The sequence below is a fragment of the Pseudophryne corroboree genome, chromosome 4, assembly GCF_028390025.1.
Source record: "Pseudophryne corroboree isolate aPseCor3 chromosome 4, aPseCor3.hap2, whole genome shotgun sequence".
In the NCBI taxonomy this organism is placed as follows: domain Eukaryota; kingdom Metazoa; phylum Chordata; class Amphibia; order Anura; family Myobatrachidae; genus Pseudophryne; species Pseudophryne corroboree.
The window spans coordinates 936,170,957-936,188,057 of NC_086447.1; the positions used below are offsets into that span (position 1 = coordinate 936,170,957).

General features: G+C 42.8%; 1 protein-coding gene across 4 annotated transcripts in view; it reads right to left on the reverse strand.

The window, feature by feature from the left end:
* The window catches only part of ESRRG (estrogen related receptor gamma), a 1,264,625-nt gene that overhangs the window by 945,337 nt on the left and 302,187 nt on the right, over positions 1–17,101 (reverse strand). For all 4 annotated transcript variants that reach the window (XM_063919111.1, XM_063919106.1, XM_063919101.1 and 1 more), the window contains exon 3: positions 8,429–8,478. The gene's annotated coding sequence lies outside the window, so the exon portion shown is untranslated. The remainder of the gene's footprint in view (positions 1–8,428; positions 8,479–17,101) is intronic.

A 17,101-nucleotide genomic window follows, 5' to 3' on the forward strand; every position in this document is an offset into this window, starting at 1 on the left:
ATCCCGTTCACACTGCCTGAGGCGGATCACACCTGGGAGCCTGACACGGGAGCTCCCAGGATGCGATCACATGATCTCCGAACGGGAAACGGGTCGCATCAACACATCTCCCGTTCACAACGCACAGCGACCCAGTATATTTCCCTTGGCACCTTTCAGACCGCACATGAACACAGGTTATGACCCATGTTCATAGTTGGCGGTCTGAAAGGGGTATAACTTAACCTGAGCCGTTCACTACCACCACCCACACTTCCATCCAATCACTCCGCAACCACAAACTAACAATAAGGAGGGAGGGAGAGTCTGGAGAGTCTGGAATTCAAAGACTCTCCCTCCCTCAGGACAAACCGGTCACCTAAATAATCTTCTGCATGACTCCACCCACCAATACCCATAGATCAAACATTTCTCACTGGGGGGGGCAGATTTATCAAAGACTGCAGAAAGATAAAGTGGAAAGAGATAAAGTACCAACCAACCAGCGCCTGACATTTTTCAAACACAGCCTGTAACATGGCAGGTCGTTGCTGGTTTGTACTGTACTTTTTTCTCTCTCGACTCTATGGGGGTCATTCCGACCCGTTCGCGCGCAGCGGTTCTTCGCTGCAGTGCGAACGGGTTGGAAATGCGCATGCATGGCGGACGCATTGCGCACGAGCGTCGTTGCCTGGCAACAATGCCGCCAGCGTCAATTGTGATTGCAGCGGTGATTGCAAGAAGCTGGACAGGCGGGAGGCGTTCCAGGGCGCATACTGACCGTTTCTAGCCGTTTTCGGGGAGTGGTAAGAAAAACGCAGGCGTGTCCAGGCGAACGGAGGGCAGATGTCTGACATCAAAGCCGGGACCTGCATCGCTGGATCCGTCGCACAGGGTCTAGGGCTAGTCTTGTTTTGCAGAAAACTTTTTTAGCATAGCAGGGCTGTACAAGCGTTTGCAGCCCTGCTATGCTAAAATACACTAATATACTCCCCAATAGGCGGAGAGTAGTTGATCGCAACAGCGGCAAATAGTTGCTTGGTGCGATCAACTCGGAATGAGGGTCTATGTCTCTCCAAGCCCTGACTGACATACTGAAACAAACCGTATTCCACCACACACACTGTAACCCATTACACAACCCAGGCTGAACATGCGGAAAACACGGCCTCTGAGTTTAGCTTCACTCTTACCTAATCGCTCAGTTCCCCCACCGTAAGTGATGACGTCGGAGCTCGCTGCTTTCACAGACTTTATACATACAGTATAAAACCATCACTTATGAATTCAGGGAGCACATTATCCCATATAAATCTTTTACATTGTAACATTCTGGAAATGTTTCGTGAGAGCAGTCATAAAGGATTATACAATACAAACGTATAGAACTGCTCTATCAACATTATACTGCTAATCGATGCTTAATGAGGTCTGAGGTGCAGATGATGAGATGTATAATAACCCCTGGAAGTCAACCAGACAACTGCCCTCTAAGGGGCAAATTTACCCCTAAGTTTCTCCTAATCCCAACTGTCTTTATGAAAACGCAGAAATGTGTGTGAAACAGTAAATCCCTATTATTGTCCGGATGCACTAATTTTGCAAGACAGAACATTTTATGTCACATGAGGCATCTTTCTCTCCTGGTAGAATAACCACATGAATGGAAGCACATTTGTCCCTTACACCCCCCTCAGTGAAACACAGACGAGAGACCTGACTGGCTGCCCGGCTATAGGGTCATTCCATGAAAATGTTTTTTTTATGTAACGTTCGTTACCAGTTTTCAAGACAATTAAAGCATATCATGTACAACACAAACAACATTTACTTTGCACAAAATATTCAAAACACATGCTCAATAAAATATATTTCACATGAAATATATTTCAAAATATAACATTTGTTACCATGGAAAACCCCTATAGCAGATTTCCGAATTTCATTGGGTTAGGGCAGAGGTTCTCAAACTCGGTCCTCGGGGGCCCACACAGGGCATGTTTTGCAGGTCTCCTCACAGAATCGCAAGTGAAATAATTAGCTCCACCTGTGGACCTTTTAAAATGTGTCAGTGAGTAATTAATACACCTGCGCACCTGCTGGGTTACCTGCAAAACATGCACTGTGTGGGCCCCCGAGGACCGAGTTTGAGAACCTCTGGGTTAGGGTGATAAATTTATACCATAGGTTGACACCTTTCACCCCAACAACAAGCTTTTGTCCCCGCTAAGTCTTATTACAGATCTGGGTGTGAAGGAGCAATCATTATGGGGGGCTTTACCCCTAGAGGCATCACAGGATGCAGAGGAGGCTGGAACATGAGAGAGCAGAAGGTTCCCATCTGGTGTAACCATGCAGTCTGCCATACACCGAGTGCGCTTTGTCCTAAACTGCTTCTGGTTTAGAATTCATGGGTCTTCAACCTGCGGCCCTCCAGCTGCTGTGGAACTACACATCCCAGCATGCTCTGCCTCAGTTTTAGCATGTCTTAATAGCAATAGGGTGGCAGGGCATGCTGGAATGTGTAGTTCACCAGCAGCTGGAGGGCCGCAGGTTGAAGACCCATGGTTTAGAAAGATGTTTGCATATCACATGCATTTCAAGTTTTCAGCTTCCAAACCACAGAATAGTAAATCTCCCCCTATAGTAAATCTCCCCCTAAAAGCTGACATATATACTACTAGATCACAGGTTCTCAAACTCGGTCCTCAGGACCCCACACAGCGCATGTTCTGCAGGTAACCCAGCAGGTGCACAGGTGTATTAATTACTCACTGACACTTTTTAAAAGGTCCACAGGTGGAGCTAATTATTTCACTTGCGATTCTGTGAGGAGACCTGCAAAACTTGCGCTGTGTGGGGTCCTGAGGACCGAGTTTGAGAACCTATGTACTACAGTATATACTTCACTCTCGTCTCCTACAATGTGACGTAGTATATACTTCACTCTCACCTCCTACAGTGTGACGTAGTATATACTTCACTCTCATCTCCTACAATGTGACGTAGTATATACTTCACTCTCACCTCCTACAGTGTGACGTAGTATATACTTCACTCTCACCTCCTACAGTGTGACGTAGTATATACTTCACTCTCATCTCCTACAATGTGACGTAGTATATACTTCACTCTCATCTCCTACAATGTGACGTAGTATATACCTCACTCTCATGGCTCTCGTCAGACATTATTAAGGCCAGGCTGAAACAACGCTATGAACGGCAGATATTTAGCATATTACAGTCATGTATTTACTAGTTACCATGCGTCAAAATGACGGAACAACATAACAGTAATGTGCGCGCCCGAATGGAGCAACACTTCAGTCGCTCCGTCGGGTGTCATCTAGTGGCCGCCGGTGCACCAAACACTTGAATTCCCTCCATAGAGGTGAGGAGCAAAGTTAACCTTTTATTATATAGGATGTTCTTTTCTATCCGGACTTGCAAATGTCTACACAGAACAATTTTGTAGCAGCTTTCCAAATTCCTATATAAATATGTGCTGTGGGCGTGTTCCTTGTAATGTGAGAGGCGGAGCGTTAAGAACATACATTAGGTAGGAAAACGATACTATGTGCGTCTATATTTTGCGTCCGCAGACAATCTTGCAGTAAGCGCAGGAAGCCGATGTGAGCAGCCCTCTCCCTGAGACCATGAGACGCTGCTCTAAGACAATGCGATTCTGTTCAGCGATGTCCATTGGCCTCTAAGCCAATTCCAGTCATTATATTAGTGTAGGTTCATGGCAGGAGAAAACAGCTGTCTGCTAACGCAGATAATAAAATCCAGCCTGCAAGGGGAATCCACATACAAAGCTTCTCTCAGACGCCTAATCAGAGCTCAGTCTACGGGGAAAACTCAGTCACATCTGATACACATGTTATCATCTCAGCTCTCCATAATTAAAATTATTGTTGCCATGGCGATTCCTGGGTTTCAAACACTCACAAATAAATGGCACTCTGCAACAGTGTACCAAGTGTTCTATTTGTAACTATTGTAAGTAATATGTTAGAGGCAAAGTCACCGGTAATGGACAAGCGTAACTCTTACGCAGAGGTCACAAGTCGCGGGATCACATTCATATTAGATCTCCGGGAAACAATCGTTATATGCACTGATCATTAGACATATTTAATGGACTAATCTGTTAAGGAGTAATATATAGGAATATAAATATAAAAACTTACTTTGGGAGCCCAGCGAAGCCACTGTAGCCCCCCGTCCCCTGCACCGATGGTTGCGCTTATACGGTTTGCAGACTGAACATAATTTTTTTTTATCCAAACTGTTATTATTGAATAAAGAAGACATGCAACAATGAAGCCTATATTGGGGGTCATTCAGATCTGATCGCACGCTAGCTTTTTTTGCAGCGCTGCGATCAGGTCATAACTGAGTATGCGTATGCACCGCAATGCGCAGGCGCGTCGCACGGGTACAAAGCGGATCGTTGCTGTGTGATGGGTTTTATGAAGAAATCATTCGCACAGCCGATCGCAAGAAGATTGACTGGAAGAGGGCGTTTGTGGGTGGCAACTGACCGTTTTCTGGGTGTGTTTGGGAAAGCGCAGGTGTGTCCAAGCATTTGAAGGGTGGGTGTCTGACGTCAATTCCAGCCCCGGACAGACTGAAGTGATCGCAGCGGCTGAGTAAGTTCTAGGCAACTCAGAAACTGCACAAAGTTTAGTTATAATGCTCGGCTGCACATGCGATCGCAGACTTGTACAGCTGAAATACACTCCCCTGTAGGCGGCGACTATCTGATCGCAGCGCTGCAAAACTGCTAGCGAGCGACCAGGTCTGAATGACCCCCTATAACGGGTCTTAGGAGTGATAGCAGGACAGAAAACATCTCAGAACGGATAAGTAACGCAGAATGTGACCCAATCATTTTGTGTTGTATACAGATGCGACAGTCAATACAAAGTGATACAACTTGAATAAAAAACTAAAACTAAAAGAAAACACACACTGAAAACTACACAATCCTTTGAATGCATGTACAGTATATTTTTCTTTTGCTACACAATATATTCCATCATCATGTCTACACACAGCCTTAGAAGTGCGAGAGTGTGGTCTCGGGCACCAAGGACTGGTAATAAAACATAAAACCCCACAGATGATGTACTATCTGTCACTGGGCTGCAATGGAACCGTACACCTGGCAGTCTTTGCTGTTGCAAAGAAAAAGTAAATTCCAAGTCCCAATGTAGCTTTCAGCCTGGCAGAGTTACTGTTACACTGGGGCAGGCGGATTCCCTGCATGGAGAAACACAGGACTTGGGACTGATCACCACAACAAAACCATTTTATGCAACTTTGAACTTGTGAAATGTAAATGTACAGTGATCGGACAATGAGCGTTTCTTACCTGTCCTCTGTGGACGTGTCAGCGGCTTCCACAGACTCTGCTGCCTAAGCAGGTGAGTGTCAGAGTCCACGCGTGGCGCAATGTAATCAGTAATATAATCGGAGCGCAGCGTTCTCTCACCTACCTGCTGTAGTACTTTATAATGCTATCTATATAATGCTATCTATATAATACTATCTAATATAATGCTATCTATATAATGCTATCTAATATAATACTATCTATATAATGCTATCTATATAATGCTATCTAATATAATACTATCTATATAATGCTATCTAATATAATGCTATCTATATAATGCTATCTATATAATGCTATCTAATATAATACTATCTATATAATGCTATCTATATAATGCTATCTAATATAATACTATCTATATAATGCTATCTAATATAATACTATCTATATAATGCTATCTAATATAATGCTATCTATATAATACTATCTAATATAATGCTATCTAATATAATGCTATCTATATAATGCTATCTAATATAATGCTATCTATATAATACTATCTAATATAATGCTATCTAATATAATGTTATCTATATAATGCTATCTATATAATGCTATCTAATATAATGTTATCTATATAATACTATCTATATAATGCTATCTATATAATGCTATCTATATAATACTATCTATATAATGCTATCTATATAATGCTATCTAATATAATGTTATCTATATAATGCTATCTATATAATACTATCTATATGATGCTATCACATATAATGCTATCTATATAATGCTATCTATATAATGCTATCTATATAATACTATCTATATAATGCTATCTATATAATGCTATCTAATATAATGTTATCTATATAATGCTATCTATATAATACTATCTATATAATGCTATCACATATAATGCTATCTATATAATACTATCTATATAATGCTATCTATATAATGCTATCTAATATAATGTTATCTATATAATGCTATCTATATAATACTATCTATATAATGTTATCTAATATAATGTTATCTAATATAATGCTATCTATATAATGCTATCTATATAATACTATCTATATAATGCTATCTATATAATGCTATCTAATATAATGCTATCTATATAATGCTATCTAATATAATGCTATCCATAAAATGTTATCTATATAATGCTATCTAATATAATGCTATCCATATAATGCTATCTAATATAATGCTATCCATATAATGCTATCTATATAATGCTATCTATATAATGCTATTTAATATAACGCTATCTAATATAATGCTACCTATATAATGCTATCTAATATAATTATTATGCTATGTAACGGGAAAGAGAACATATTATTCCCTTTTCTGGTGCGTTATAGCCGGCAAGAGAACTCACCTTCAGCATTAGTTTATCAAAGCCCAGGTAACTAAAATAACATTTTGCGCACAATAAAACTTGTCATCCAAACCCATAATGCAAAATGAAGTGATACTTCTGGGAAAACAATCTTTTCAAGAAATACAGGTTGAGTCTCCCTTATCCAAAATGCTTGGGACCAGAGGAATTTTGGATATGGGATTTTTCCGTATTTTGGAATAACTGCATACCATAGTGAGATATCATGGTGATGGGACCTAAGTCTAAGCACAGAATACATTTATGTTGCATATACACCTTATACACACAGCCTGAAGGTCATTTAATACAATATTTTTTATAACTTTGTGTATTAAACAAAGTTTGTGTACATCGAGAAATCAGAAAACAAAGGTTTCACTATCTCACTCTCACTCAAAAAAGTCCGTATTTCGGAATATTTGGATATGGGATACTCAACCTGTACTGTATACAGTAAATAATTGCTACAAGTCTGACAGGAAATGTTCAGCATGTACATTCACACAGGAGAATCCAGAAAACATGACATGTTGATACTTGAGACGATGCTTACTGGGTTTTTTAAGTGCACCTGTCACTAGAGATTCTCAAATGTTACTGATTCAGAAGCACTAAATACGAGGATTGTTCAATAAGTAAGGTAACAAGATCACTCACGTGCGTAATCGACAATTTGTTGCGTGGTGTACGGTGATAAAGTTGTGTCATTGAAACAGGTTTGGGCAACGGCCTTTGATAACAGCAGGACAGACGTTCAAGATGAGCAGCGATCCAGCCGGCAAAGCGCGTCCAACCACACGCAGCGCACCAAACTTGTTTCTGTGACAAAACGCTATGACCGTACACAGCGACAAGTTGGCGATGACTGTCAGCTGCTGATGTGCCCTTTACACACAGAAATCTGATCATACCACATACCTCAATGTGTGACCATGTTCCCGCCAGTCCCGCCATCTTACACCTGATGCTGGGACAGTGTGGCTGATATGAGGCGCAGTGTAATGGCCGTGAGGGGACGCAGCGGTCTACCTGCTCCGGCCTGGCGGGGAATGAGAATGTGACACACGTGAGGGGTCTTGTTACCCTACTTATTGCACCACCCTTGGTATGCTTCGATATAATCAGTAGACACCAATTCCATTGTGTGCTTGAAATGTGCAGCGATCATTTGCCATTAGCGTGTATGGATCCTCATCGGCTTTCTCATTTTGTAATAATATTTAAATCATATTATTCATCAATAAATGAAACAAAAATGAATCAGACTGTGAACACCGAGGTGCTGAAACGTCACTGTTCAATATCCGCATCCTAGTTTCGCCATTCACAATTACAAATGAAAATGTAAATAGTCCATCTACACAGACCTGCATAACCTCTGACCTTTCTGACTTTCACGTTTTATTTTTTAATGCTTCTACAATTAAGAGAGATTCTATCAATTTTTACAATTTAGGAGCCGATGCATTCAAATCAATTGGAGAAAAAGTGACGGCAGGCAAAATTCAGCCTATCTACTAAGAACTGGGGACATCACTGAGGCATGAGGCATATTCTGGCTCACTACGTTAGAGGTTCAGTCCACAGAATGTGTATGAATGCGCTGTGTGACAGTGATGGACACTGCAAAACGTTTCCACCGCCGAGCTGGATTATCAGACAAGGAATACAGATAGGAAAGAGCGAGACGCCACTCACCAGGCGCTGAGGTCAGGCGGGGGGGCTCAGAGTAATGCAGACTCCAATCTCTGTAAAATACACCAAATAAAACATAACTGTAAACTAAAAATACAACTATTAATTGCAACTTTGTATCAACCAAGACTATTTAATCTAAAATGTCATAATAATAATAATAATAATAATACAAATAATACTACTACTACGAATAATAATATAAATAATAATAATAGTAATAATAATACAAATAATAATAATACATAATAATAATAATAATAATAATAATAATAATAATAATTAAAAATAATAGTTAATGGACTATAGCCGGCATCATATTTTGCACAGTTGGACAGTGAGTCAGGTTTTGTAGAAATAAGTCACCTAATAATATTATAACTGTAAACTAAAAATAAAACTATTAATTGCAACTTTGTATCAACCAAGACTATTTAATCTGAAATGTCATAATAATAATAATAATAATAATAATACAAATAATAATAATAATAATAATAATAATAATAATAAAATAATAATAATAGTAATAATAATAATAAAAATAATAATAATTAAAAATAATAGTTAATGGACTATAGCCGGCATCATATTTTGCATAGTTGGACAGTGAGTCAGGTTTTGTAGAAATAAGTCACCTAATAATATTATAACTGTAAACTAAAAATAAAACTATTAATTGCAACTTTGTATCAACCAAGACTATTTAATCTGAAATGTCATAATAATAATAATAATAATAATATTAATACAAATAATAATAATAATAATAATAAAATAATAATAATAGTAATAATAATAAAAATAATAATAATTAAAAATAATAGTTAATGGACTATAGCCGGCATCATCATTTGCACAGTTGGACAGTGAGTCAGGTTTTGTAGAAATAAGTCACCTAATAATATTATAACTGTAAACTAAAAATAAAACTATTAATTGCAACTTTGTATCAACCAAGACTATTTAATCTGAAATGTCATAATAATAATAATAATAATAATAATAATAATATTAATACAAATAATAATAATAATAATAATAATAAAATAATAATAATAGTAATAATAATAATAAAAATAATAATAATTAAAAATAATAGTTAATGGACTATAGCCGGCATCATAATTTGCACAGTTGGACAGTGAGTCAGGTTTTGTAGAAATAAGTCACCTAATTTCCGCATTTCCACAGCACAGAAACAGTAAGTACTTCTGAAAATAATGAACACGCTGATTGAAAATAATGACTTGAGAGCAGCTACCTCAGTGTTGTGCTGCAGTGGTGAGTAATGTAAAATATTACCCCACACGTGATCAGTCTTCTGTCCTGATTGGATGATTTAGGCACATGTGGCGAGTGCTGCCTCTGCAAGTTCAAAACTGAATAACTGAATTATCTTGCATTGTTGTTTGAGCTTTTTGACACACATCAATAGCCACTTATTCATTGCAGGGATTCCTATCTCTCAGTTTCTAAAGCAGCAGGATGAAATAATCCAATACACTTTGGGTCTTTTTATTAATCTTTGCTATTTAGTCCTAAAAGTATCGTTGCTTGACGCCGCATTTTGCAGAGAAGTCAATGTATTTCCAGGGCTAGTTATTAAAAGTCTCTTACCAGGATAGTGGCTCCAATAGGAGCCTGTGGTGGTGGTGAAGAATGAAAGGCAAAGCTGATGGTCTCGTATGGACTGCGCACGTAAGGACAACAGGCCAAACATGGGGCCTGATTCGTTCCTGATCGCTGCTCAGCGGGCGATCAGGTAATAACTGCGCAACAACAAAGAACATCGCCGACCAGTGATGGTGCGAAAAATTAAATCGCACGGGTCGTTCACAAGGTGATTGACAGTGGGAAGCCATTTGTGAGTGGAAACTGAGCGTTTATTGGGAGTGTCCGGAAAAACGCAGGCGTGTCAAAGCGTTTTCAGGGCGGGTGTCTGACGTCAGCTCCGGCCCCGATCAGCCTGATTCTATCGCACTGTAGGAGTAAAGTCCTGGGATGCGCACACTAGATTTTGGGCCTAATTCTGAGTTGATTGCAGCAGCAAATTTGTTAGCAGTTGGGTAAAACCATGTGCACTGCAGGTGGGGCAGATGTAACATGTGCAGAGAGAGTTAGATTTGGGTGGGGTGTATTCAAACTGAAATCTAAATTGCAGTCTAAAAATAAAGCAGCCCGTATTTACCCTGCACAGAAATGAAATAACCCAAACTCTCTCTGCACATGTTACATCTGCTCCCCCTGCTTCGAAGTAGGTTAGGAAGAGCCTGATCAGGACATCGCATGCAAAACATCCTGCAAAACTCTTTTTGCAAACAAAGCAGTTTTAGAAGCAGCTTTCAGAACACCATGCGGAAAATTTATTAAGCAGCAGGTTTTCCAAGCAGCTGATTGTTGCTGGTTTAAGACAGCAATAATATTAAATGCAAAACCAGGCTTTGAAAAGCCTCCGCTTAGTAATTTGCTGTATTATTTTTTTAATGGTTCTTTGACCATGAGATCAGGGCCGTCTTTTTGTATGGGCTCAATGGGCACTTGCCTAAGGGTCGCAGGAGTATAAGGGCCCTAGGCTGATAACTGATGGTCCCCTTTTTCCAGGGGTACCAGAAAATCGGCCAAGAGAAACCGGAGATATTTGATGTCAAAGCAGTGGCCCCATCCAAACCTGTTAATTGCTTTTCCCAGCCAGATATCTCGGGCTCTGTCTGACTTAGAGTTTTTCTGAGGGTATACTCCAAAATCTGGGACTCTCCCCTTTCAGTGGACACTGGCAGCTTGTCTCTACTATGTCCAGAACCAGATATATCAGCCTTCCAGCAGCTGGACCATGCTCCAGCTCCACACGCCTAATATGCAGTTTTATATTTTCATTGGTGGATTGCTCTGGCTCCTGAACTCTGAGCCCCAGGTCCCCAGTACCTCCTGAAAGGTGTCCCCGGCATTTCCTGAAAGATGTCCCCAGTACCTCCTGAAAGGTGTCCCCAGTACCTCCTGAAAGGTGTCCCCAGCATTTCCTGAAAGATGTCCCCAGTACCTCCTGAAAGGTGTCCCTAGTACCTCGTGAAAGGTGTCCCCAGTACCTCCTGACAGGTGTCCCCAGTACCTCCTGAAAGGTGTCCCCAGTACCTCCTGAAAGGTGTCCCCAGTACCTCCTGAAAGGTGTCCCCAGTACCTCCTGAAAGGTGTCCCCAGTACATCCTGAAAGGTGTTGCCAGTACCTCCTGAAAGGTGTCCCCAGTACCTCCTGACTTGTGTCACCAGTACCTCCTGAAAGGTGTCCCCAGTACCTCCTGAAAGGTGTCACCAGTACCTACCTACTGAAAGGTGTCTCCAGTACCTCCTGAAAGGTGTCCCCAGTACCTCCTGACAGGTGTCCCCAGTACCTCCTGAAAGGTGTCCCCAGTACCTCCTGAAAGGTGTCCCCAGTACCTCCTGAAAGGTGTTCCCAGTACCTCCTGAAAGGTGTCCCCAGACCCTCCTGAAAGGTGTCCCCAGTACCTCCTGACAGGTGTCCCCAGTACCTCCTGAAAGGTGTTGCCAGTACCTCCTGAAAGGTGTCCCCAGTACCTCCTGAAAGGTGTCCCCAGTACCTCCAGAAAGGTGTCCCCAGTACCTCCTGACAGGTGTCCCCAGTACCTCCTGAAAGGTGTTGCCAGTACTTCCTGAAAGGTGTCCCCAGTACCTCCTGAAAGGTGTCCCCAGTACCTCCAGAAAGGTGTCCCCAGTACCTCCTGACAGGTGTCCCCAGTACCTCCTGAAAGGTGTCCCCAGTACCTCCTGAAAGGTGTCGCCAGTACCTCCTGAAAGGTGTTCCCAGTACCTCCTGAAAGGTGTCCCCAGTACCTCCTGAAAGGTGTTCCCAGTACATCCTGAAAGGTGTCCCCAGTACCTCCTGAAAGGTGTCCCCAGTACCTCCTGAAAGGTGTTGCCAGTACCTCCTGACAGGTGTCTCCAGTATCTCCTGAAAGGTGTCCCCAGTACCTCCTGAAAGGTGTCCCCAGCACCTCCTGACAGGTGTCCCCAGTATCTCCTGAAAGGTGTCCCCAGTATCTCCTGAAAGGTGTCCCCAGCACCTCCTGAAAGGTGTCCCCAGCACCTCCTGATAGGTGTCCCCAGCACCTCCTGAAAGGTGTCCCCAGCACCTCCTGACAGGTGTCCCCAGTACCTCCTGACAGGTGTCCCCAGTACCTCCTGAAAGGTGTCGCCAGTACCTCCTGACAGGTGTCCCCAGTACCTCCTGAAAGGTGTCCCCAGTACCTCCTGAAAGGTGTTGCCAGTACCTCCTGAAAGGTGTTCCCAGTACCTCCTGAAAGGTGTCCCCAGTACCTCCTGAAAGGTGTCCCCAGTACCTCCTGACAGGTGTCCCCAGTACCTCCTGAAAGGTGTTGCCAGTACCTCCTGAAAGGTGTCCCCAGTACCTTCTGAAAGGTGTTCCCAGTACCTCCTGAAAGGTGTCCCCAGGTCCTACATGCTGTACGGAAGATAGAACACCCCCTACCGCCCGTGGGACATCAAAGCTGCCGTTGACAGCACCCCACCCCTACCACTGGAGGATGAATAGGGGCCCCAGTGCATTGCTGTGACAAGGGTCCTACACTGCTGTTAGGATGGCCCTGCATGAGATGGGGACATGGCTGATTACAATGGGAACGGAGACTCTAGTTCCACAAGCCTAAAACAACGACACAAAGCCAGACCTGGGACAGAAATCTTAGTAAACTCTGAATAAGGAAGATCTGTTGCAGAGACAGAGAGGATGAAGCAGGAAAATGTATTTATCTGGCAGAATGAGAGTGCGCTCAGTGCCCGGTACCCGGCTTCTCTGGCCGGACTCCACTCTGCATGATGAAGATCCAGCGATACCATTGATTATCTCATTATTTTATCAATGACGGCTCCATGCAGCGTCTCTGAGAGCCTCAGCTCCTGCGAGGAACAGTGCAATCTCCTCCTCTGTGCCCTGTGCGACAGATGATATCTGTTTTCTCCTGTGAGTTCGAATTTAAGAGCCACTGAAGCTCGGCGACTGTATATTCTGGCTCAAATGAGCTGAAAATTGCATCAATTTGAATTTCAAAACTATGAGGGGAGGAAAAAAAACAGCTCTACTTTTTGGCTTAGGAAGTGTAACTCCTTCCTGTCACTTCTCAGGAGGCGTCGGGGCGTCACATCGCAGGAAAATCCATTCACGGTCGCGCATACAGTGACACCGCTCCTTTACATATCAGCTTGGCTACTAAAATACACCAGAAAACCTGCACGACAGTGAGTCTGACACTGCCGGCCTGTTGGGGTGAGGTGTCTATGGACCACTGGATAGGGATAGATCTTGCATGGCCATGTTGTCCCAATTTATAATGAATAACTATTATTAGACATGATATATATTGCTACTATTCTCTGGTGCCTTATATGTGGTTTCCTTCTTCTAGCAAGCCTTGTGATAAGTCATTCACCCTCTGTAATTACCATGTTATAGTCCTCTCCTAAGCAGTGACAAGACCCACACTTTTCTACAACTGCCAGGACGCCTGGTGCATCTGTCTCCTCCACCTTCATACAATCCCTCAGACTCTACAGTAAGGATTTGTGGACACGTGGCTCAGACGGTACAGGATGAGCCTCACATATCCGGAATCCCACTGAGATAGTGACAGCTTTGCTTTGTGATGCTTCAATGTACACACACTTTGTTTATTATTAATAGTATTGTAGAAAATTACCTCCAAGCTGTGTGTATAAGGTGTATATGAAAGGTATGCGGGCAACATACCACCTCAATACCAACGCCGGGATACCGACAGGGGTACTATACCGCCGCCAGAATACCGGCGACCTAGGTATTAGAAGGAGAATAGAACCTGGAAGCTCGCCACCGAGCCCGCAGCGTGGCGCACGCAGCAGGCCTATTCTGCCATACGGGATGCTGCTGTTGGGATCCTTATATTCGGCATCCCGAGCCGCGGTATTACATACCAAACCCATACAAATCACATAAACATTTGATATTTACACGTGGCGAGATGAGATACCTCATTCTAATGTGCAAATAATCCCAACTATAGAAACATCCAAAACGCAAAATACTTCTGGTTCCAAGCATTCAGATATGGGAGACTCCGCCTGTACATCATAATTAATGGTGATTATCACCAACTGCACGAATGCTGCACTATGTTCTGTACCCTGGCTGGAGACCAGCGTCTAAGGCCAACCTCCACGAGCCAGAGGCTCCTCAAAGAGGCAGCAGAGGAACCATGTACTATCTTAAACCAATAGCCAGGGCCAGCAAGGTATCAGTCGGGGTCGGCTTCTGTGCCCCATACTATATGTGACCACACCCTACTGCGCAGAACAGAAAGCGTCAACAAGTGCCACCGAGGGCAATCACTCCCACCTCCGGCCCTGCGCTCATGCGCCTCCCCCGCTTCGCCTCTAAGCGTGGCACACAAACAAAATATAGCAGATAGGAAAACGGCGTCTCACGTAAAAAATATTACAGCCTGAATAATAATAATAATTAGCGTATATCGGTGGTTCACAAGACGACAGGTCTGCAACGTCTGGATCCTGAAGACCCCTTATAATTACTTGGTGACATGTTTTAGATCCTCACTCACTGGAAACTTCTCTGACATATTTTTACAAATATGAAAAAGCTTCAATAACGTATTTATGTCAAATTAAATGAGACTAATTATAATGTTTAAACGTTCCAATACTCGGACAAGTAATACGTTAGTAAATCCTTTGCTGCAACTGTCAGGGAGGAAGAGATTATAATTCACTGCTGCTGCCCAGAGAAAGGGGGAAGAACAGGGAAAAGTGATCATTTCATGGGAGACTATTTTCAGAATTTTGTTTGGGTTGCTCAGACAGAGACCCATCAATTATTTAAAAGAGGTAACAGGATGCTTCCTTTGCTGGGTAAATCTGCAGCAGACCCCCAGAGAGAAGGGAACATGAATTAAGTAGCATTTATTAGTCACTTGCAGAAAGCAGATTCAGCTGCCAGGACTGCCCGAGGTAGTAAAGATTGCTCCTTTTACCTTAGAATTGCCAGGCAGACTGCAGCGGATTCTTATTGGGGAATGCCTGCGGAAAAAAAAAATATCCTGGCAAATTCATCATCTTGTTAACCTTATTTTCCCTCCTGTATCCAGTTGATGTATTGTCTTCATTTAAATTACAAATGTACTAATCTGTAGCAATGTTTGCTGAGTACAATGTTACTGGTGGAAGCACAAACTATCACCACTTGCTATAATGTTATATCTCCGGCTAACCACAGAGACGCCGCTCTCCGCGGACTCGGAGTGTGGGAATTGCGCTGCGGAGATTTGCTAAATCAGCTTTTATTGCTTATTTATTGTTTTAATGTTAGAATTTGTGGGGAAAAACGAGCTGGGCAGTAGAAGTGCAGGGGATTAGGGTATGACGGGCACATCACAGAGGTAGTTTTACGTCTGACTCTAAAAGTTATTCTTATTTTATTTAAAGGGACGCATTAAAGTGTACCTGTGTGAGCAGACACTAACAATATGCATGAGAACGCAGCCAATCAGCACAATGATGCCTAGAGGCAATGTATACATCAGACTGCAATACCAGCTACAGACAACAGGTGGCGGTGCACTATTATCACTGATGACTGTAACGTGAGGGTCTTCTGCAATACCAGCTACAGGCGACAGGTGGCAGTGCACTATTATCACTGATGACTGTAACGTGAGGGTCTTCTGCAATACCAGCTACAGACGACAGGTGGCAGTGCACTATTATCACTGATGACTGTAACGTGAGGGTCTTCTGCAATACCAGCTACAGACGACAGGTGGCGGTGCACTATTATCACTGATGACTGTCACAAGAGGGCCTGCTGAAATACTAGCTACAGACGACAGGTGGCAGTGCACCATTATCACTGATGACTGTCACGTGAGGGTCGGCTGCGATACCAGCTACAGACGACAGGTGACTGTAACGTGAGGATCTACTGCAATACCAGCTACAGATGACAGGTGGCGGTGCATTATTATCACTGATGACTGTCACGTGAGGGTCTGCTGCAATACCAGCTACAGACGACAGGTGGCAGTGCACTATTATCACTGATGACTGTAATGTGAGGATCTACTGCAATACCAGCTACAGGCGACAGGTGGCAGTGCACTATTATCACTAATGACTGTAATGTGAAGATCTACTGCAATACCAGCAACAGGCGACAGGTGGCAGTGCACTATTATCACTGATGACTGTAACGTGAGGGTCTGCTGCAATACCAGCTACAGACGACAGGTGGCAGTGCACTATTATCACTGATGACTGTAACGTGAGGGTCTGCTGCAATACCAGCTACAGACGACAGGTGGCAGTGCACTATTATCACTGATGACTGTAATGTGAGGATCTACTGCAATACCAGCTACAGGCGACAGGTGGCAGTGCACTATTATCACTGATGACTGTAACGTGAGGGTCTGCTGCAATACCAGCTACAGACGACAGGTGGCAGTGCACTATTATCACTGATGACTGTAACGTGAGGGTCTGCTGCAATACCAGCTACAGACGACAGGTGGCAGTGCACTATTATCACTGATGACTGTAACGTGAGGGTCTGCTGCAATACCAGCTACAGACGACAAGTGGCAGTGCATTATTATC